The 6,557-nt window shown below is 53.3% G+C and overlaps 1 long non-coding RNA gene across 1 annotated transcript; it reads right to left on the bottom strand.

Annotated features, from left to right (window-relative positions):
• Positions 1-1,409: 1,409 nt before the first annotated feature.
• On the bottom strand, positions 1,410-6,162 carry LOC131479547 (uncharacterized). The gene is made up of 3 exons (XR_009244959.1): positions 5,746-6,162; positions 3,600-3,731; positions 1,410-2,070 (listed from the first exon to the last, which is right to left on the bottom strand). It is a non-coding gene; the product is annotated as an uncharacterized LOC131479547 (long non-coding RNA).
• Between the last annotated feature and the right edge of the window lie 395 nt (positions 6,163-6,557).

Genomic DNA, 6,557 nt, shown 5'->3' with positions numbered 1-6,557 from the left:
TCAAACAGATAACTTGGTTTCAGTTTGTATTAAGGAACGTGAGCACAAGTTACTCCCTTTTGATTTCTTTTACAGTTTTGAAAATTTACTTTTTTATTTGAAAAGGCAGGATTACAGAGAGAGAAGGAGAGACAGAGAGATCTTCCATCCTCTGGCTCATTCCCCAAATGGACACAACAGACAGGGCTGGATCAGATTGAAGCCAGGAGCTGGGAGCTTCCTCTGAGTATCCCTTGTGAGTGCAGAAGCCCAAGGACGGGCCATCTACCACTGCTTTCCCAGGCACATTAGCAGGGAGCTGGGTGGGAAGTGAAGCAGTTGGGACATGAACCAGTGCCCATAGGAGATGCCAGCACTTCAGGTAGAGGCTTAACCTACTATACTATGGTACTGGGTCCCTTCCTTTTCATTTCTAGCCTGGTTTGTTGGGGTGCAGTGCAAGAGCCAATAGCAAAACATTGTCCTCCTGCATTTTGTAGGTGTCAGCTGTGAAATAAGGTGGTAAGGAAGAGTGCAAAGCTGTTTGTGGGTGGCCACCGAAGGCCTCGGTGGCCAGCCCCCCACGGTTATAATTCAGTGAGTTTGCTGTGGAAACCTAGTACCCCAAGATGACATCTTTGGAATTGCTGAGTCAGCTCTGAGCTCTCACTGTCCATACAGGGACTAACTCAAGGCCATACAGGAAGATCGCAGTACAAGGCAGGCCTCTCCTGGAAGCCTGCAGCCCACTCTGATCTAGCCTTGGGTCTTCCTAGGGACTGCCCTGGGCAGCTGCCTCAACCTTGACACTTGCTAGAGCATGTGTTTGATGCTGTGGTTAAGTCATGGCTTGGGACACCCACATCCTGTATCACAATGCCTCGGTTCGATTCCAGCTTGGCTTCTGATTCCGCCTTCCTGCTCATGCACACCCTGAGGACCAGCAAGTGATGGCTTAACTGTTTGAGACTCTGCTACTCCCGCGGGAGACTCAGACTGAATTCAAACTCCCAGCTTTAGCCTGACCCAGCCCTGACTGTTGTAGGTATTTGGGAATTGAACCAGACAATAGAATATTCTCTATGTCATTGTTTCTCTGCCTTTCAAATAAATAGCAATTTTTTAAAAATGACATATGGGGTCAACATTGTGGCACAACACCTTAAATTGCTGCCTGCAACTCCAGTATCCCATATGGGCACTGGTTTCAGTTCTAGCTGCTCTATTCCCAATCCAGTTCACTGCTAATGCACCTGGGAAAGCAGCAGTTGACAGCTCAAATCCCTGGTCCCCTGTCACCTATGTGGGAGATCCCAGGGAGCTGAAGGCTGCTGGCCTCAGTCAAGTGTAACTAGCCATTGCGGCCATTTGGACAGTGAACCAGATGATGGAAGATCTGTCTGTTTTTTTTTTTTTTTTTCCCTCTCTCTTTCCCTTGCTCTATGTCACTCTGCCTTTCAGATAAATAAATAAAATCTTTTTTAAAAAAATTCCAAATGAAGTATAAAGGAAGGGGCTCACGGATATATGTGAATAGTCCTTGTTTTTTAGAGGGGATTTGATCATGCATAGATTCTGCTGTCCTTCCAGGGGTGAGGGGCTTCTGGGTGGGGGTACCTGAGAAGCAATCCTCCAGGGACCGCCACAAGTGGCTCAACAGGCTAATCCTCCGCCTGTGGTGCCAGCATCCCATATAGGCACTGGTTCTAATTTTGGCTGCTCCACTTCCCATCCAGCTCCCTACTTGTGACCTGGGCAGCAGAGAGTGGTTTGGGGCCTTGGACCACTGCACCCGCGTGGGAAACCTGGAAGGAAATCCTGAAAGATCTTCTCCCTGTGTCTCCTTCTCTCTGTTAATCTGCCTTTCGAAATAAACAAATTAATCTCTATGAAAGAACTCCCCACGGCTCCCAGGGGACATGTAGGTTTTATTGTTGTGTTAAGCCTTCCCTACTAGGTATGCTTTGCTTAGATTCAGCTCTAGGTGGCCTATCCCGTGGCAGGAGCTCAGCCGTGGCCAGTGCTTGGTGGCTACGGTACTGGGAAGTCCAGGTCCGAGCATCTCCCAGGACAGGGGAGTAATCCTGTCTCCTGGAGGGGAGGGTGGGACAAGACAAAGAAGAGGCTGCAGCTCAGAGTCAGCCCTTCATCTCCCAATCAGAGAGCCAGACTTGCCGAGAGGGCCCGTGGCTGCCCCATGTTAGCGTCATCTCAGTTTTCCTGGGCTTACAGCCTGCGGCCTTAGCCCCTCATCCCTCAGTTGGGGATGCCACTGTCATTGCTGGCTTCTGCATGAGGGAACTCCAGGGGGACCTCAGAGGTCCATAGAGAGAGGTCTTGGAAGCCTAGGCCTGGCTTAAGAGCTGGTTATCAACAACCTGGCACAGCAAGCCAACTGTGCACCTGACAGTTCAGATAAGCATCACACAGGTGGCGCTCCCTGCCCCACCCCCGCCCCCTGGCCCGCCCCATCCAGTGGGATAGCGGGCTCTTTGCCTATCTCCTGAGGCAGTTACGCAGATGAAGTTATGCAACTTCGATTTCTCAACTGCCAGACTAAGCAAGGCCCGCCGCCCAGGACTGGAGCTTCCCACACCCCTGGCTCTGGCTGGGACCCCTCCCAACATGTTGATCCATATCCTGTCCCACCCTGAGCCTCAGGGCTGCCTGTGTTCCCTTCACCAAGGCATCTGCTCAATGGCTAGTACCTCCAGGGAGTCCTCTTCAACCCACCTCCACCCCAGGAGCACATCCACCCTGTCCACTCACATTGCTTTGCATGTATATATGTATGTATATGTATGTATATATGTATGTATGTATGTATGCATATAATTGGAAAGTCAGATCTAGAGAGAGCAGGAGAGACAGAGAGGAAGATCTGTTCGTTGATTCACTCCCCAAGTGGCTGCAGCCAATCCAAATCCAAGAGCCAGGAACCTCTTCCGGGTCTCTGACATGGGTGCAGGGTCCCAAGACTTTGGGCCATTCTCCACTGCTTTCCCGGCCACAAGCAGGGAGCTGGATGGGAAGTGGAGCGGTCAGGATATGAACCAGCACCCATATGGGGTCCCAGCGCATGCCAGGAGAGGATTTCAGCCACTAGGCTACCTTGCCGGGCCTTGCTTTGTACTTCTGAGCATATTACTGCCTCGGGGTTTTTGCTTAGCCCCTCTTGGCTGTCTATCCCTTGTGCCCAGGCACTGCTTGGTCTTTCCTGTTCTCCATTGCAGCCCCAGCACCCACAGGCAAGGAAACAGCAGCCTACAGTGCTGAACAGTGTCCATGTGCCAGGCCTGCATCACCAGGAGGTAGTGTGAACACCTGCCTGCCAAGGGCGCTATTATTCTAGCCTCCTTTTATAGATAAGAAGGCAGCAGCACAGAGGCCATTCACTGGCCTGGGGTCACCCGGACAGGAAGTGGTATAGCCAGTCTCACTCCCAGGCAGGGTAACTTTCAGAACCCACTGCTCTTGACCTCTGTGCTACTCCTTCTGCCTGCTCCTTGATGATAAGAAATTAATGGGAACTGGCTGAAAAGGAAGTCTAAACCGCCACTGGCATTGTCCTAGCCAGAGGGGCTGCGGCGACTCCCACAATGACTGCGCTCCGGACCTACCCCCATCACGCTGAAGGGTCAGGTGCCTCCCCCACATCCTCAGCTCGGGAGCCAGCCTTGTGCAGCAGCAAGCTCGGAATCAGGTCATGGGACAGTTCCCTCAGGCCAAGTGCGCAGGTGACGCACCACACCCTGTGGAAGAGGCAACCAAAGAATGAAGAGGCACTCCCATGTCTGTTCCCTGCCCGTGGGGAAACCACAGACAGAAGGCAGTTACCACGGCCCGCAGCTGGGCAGAGAGGAAGTGTCAGGGCAGGATGGAGACAAGCTGGCACATCATTGGTCTCTCTGCCTCCCGCTTGCCCTCCCAGTTACCACCCTGCCCTGACCCCGATACAGCCAGTGCAAGGAGCTTCAGGAGGGACCACCCTTGCCCCCAGGTTAGCGGCCCCTCTGTCACCATGCACTCCCTAGAGGGTCCTTCCTGGCTCTGCCTGGGGGAGTTTCCTCCCTGTTGTCCCACCCTAGCAGCACTGGGGCCACCCTACTTCCCTGTCTTTGTGCCCAGTTGTTCTGCCGGTGGGCCAGGGGTAACTTGTGCTGCCATGGTGTCTCTGGGGCTGCCCTGATCTCCTGCTGGAAGGGGCATCTGTCCCTCTGTCTTCTGGGTCACACCTGGCAAAATCTGCTTCCTTTCTCGCCACCACGCCACCTGCTTTTTAACAGCAGCTGCTGGCTCCCAGCACCTGCTAGGAACCCAAAGCAGGAAAATCAGGTTGCATTCAAATGTCAAGAGCTGCCAAGAAACGCTCAGAGCCCTGAAGTTGCTGACCTATGTTGTGGGACAGTGGGTGAAGCCTCCCCCCGTAATGCCAGCATCCCACATGAGTGCTGCTCCAAGTCTTGCTCTGCCTCCCACCCAGGTCCCTCCTAACACGTCTGGAAAGGCAGCAGAAGATGGTCCCAGTGCATGGGCTCTTGCCACTCCTGGGGGAGACCAGCATGGAGTTTCTGGATGTCAGCTTCCGTTGTGGCCATTTAGGGGATCTCTGTCTGTCTCTCCCTTGCTATCAACTCTGCTTTTTAAATAAATAAGACACTTTTAAAATATTTATTTCCATTTGAAAATCAGATCTTTATGGAGAGAGAGAGAGGAGAAACAGAGATCTTTCATCCATGGATTCACTTCCCAAATGACCACAAATAGCCAGAGCTGAGCTGATCTGAAGCTAGGAGCCAGGAGCTTCTTCCAGGTCTCCCACAGGGATATAAGAGCGCACGCACTTGGGCTACCTTCTGCAGCTTTCCCAGGCCATAAGGAGAGAGCTGAATGGGAAGCGGAGCAGCAGGGACTCAAACCGGTGCTCATATGGGATGCTGACGCTACAGGGCAGAGGGTTAGCCTGTGGGGCCATCATGCCACACCGTAAGACAAAACTTAAAACAATAAAAATGAAGCCTTTAAGCAGGAAGCAATCCCAAACAAGCAGAGAAAAGACAGTGCCCCCCAACCCTGGATGTGGGTGAAGTAGGGAGGACCCAGCCCCAGAAGCCCCCAGGAGAGTGGGAGAAGCCAGGCAGGGAGCAGCTCCTGGGAGCCCCTTGGGGCAAGAACTTCAAGGAGGAGCATGGTTGCTGGGTCAGGGGCCAGCGGCAGAATAATGCAAGCAACCAGAACTTGATCAGGGTAAAGGTTAGAGGTGCCCAGTGAGGAGCACTGGACTGCAAGAGCTGGGGACCAAGAGCTTGAAATCACAGGGTTTCCAGGTGTTTGGGGGAGAGACTAGCCAATGAGTTCAACAGCATCTGAAGGGAGAACTGAATGCAAGAGGGGGCTTGTGCCCGTCCCTGTGAGCTGTGACATGCATATGACCCAGAATCTTCCACCTTAGCCATTTCCCAAGGCTCAGCTCTGTGCATCATGTACCTTCACGCTGTGGTGCAACCGTCACGCCCACCCGCCCCCAGAGCGCCTTTCATCTTGCCCACGGCCACAGTGTCCCCATAAAACAGCTCTTGGCTTCTTCCTCCCCAGGCTCCCGGCCACTCGCACGCTGTGGTCTGGCTGTGAGCCTGGCTGCTGTGGCTCACACTCAGGCAGCACTGAACCTGCTGTGTCCCTTGGCGGACTGTCCTCAAGGTCCATCCACGCTGCAACACATCCCAACTCCTTTCCTTTCCGAGGGGGAAGGTCATTTCTGCATACCGCAAGGGCCGACCGCATTTTGCTCACGCATTCATCTGTTAAGTTTCTGTGGTGATGCAGCAAGCCCTGGTATACAAATATTCCATTCTCCTGTGGAGAGCCCCAGCAGTGGAATGGCAGGGCCATAGGGTCATTAGGTGTTTTACTGTTTTATTTATCTGAAAGGCAGAGTTACAAAAAGAGAGGGACAGAGAAAGATTTTCCCATCTGTACATCCATTCTCCAAATGGTGTCCAATGGCTGGAGCTGGGTGAGGCCGAAGCCAGGGGCCAGGAGCTTCATCTGGGTCTCCCCATGGATGCATGGGCCAAGCACTTTGAGCCATCCTTCACTGCCTTCCCAGATGTTCTGGATTGGAAATAGAACAGCTGGGACTAGAACCAGTCCATATGGGATGACGGCGCCACAGGCTACTGCTCCACCCAGTATACCACAGTGCCAGGTTTGATGTTTAAGTTCTTGAAGAGCTACTAGACTGTGTTCCGTGGTGGCCACACCATCTCACATTCCCACCTGCAGCAACTGGCTGTTCAGAGTTCCCTACGGTTTCCCCAGCACGTGCTCTCCTCACAGATGGGAGATGGTTTGTTAGGCTGCAAACACAAGTCCACATGTTTGTGTGTAGCCCAAGACAGAGCTGGGAGCCAGGAGGTGAATGCCGACGGAGAGGGGAGAGTGTCTTGCTCGCACTGTCCTGGAGTCGGCAGAGATGCTAGGGTTCCATGCAGAGGAAGGACTGCCTGGCTGACGCCACAGGGAAGCCAGGAACGTGGAGGCAGACACTGGGAGATGCCGGGGCCGAAGCCCAAGCT

This window comes from Ochotona princeps, chromosome 2 (assembly GCF_030435755.1).
Source record: "Ochotona princeps isolate mOchPri1 chromosome 2, mOchPri1.hap1, whole genome shotgun sequence".
NCBI classification, from domain to species: Eukaryota; Metazoa; Chordata; class Mammalia; order Lagomorpha; family Ochotonidae; genus Ochotona; species Ochotona princeps.
This window is presented reverse-complemented; position numbering and strand designations above follow the sequence as displayed.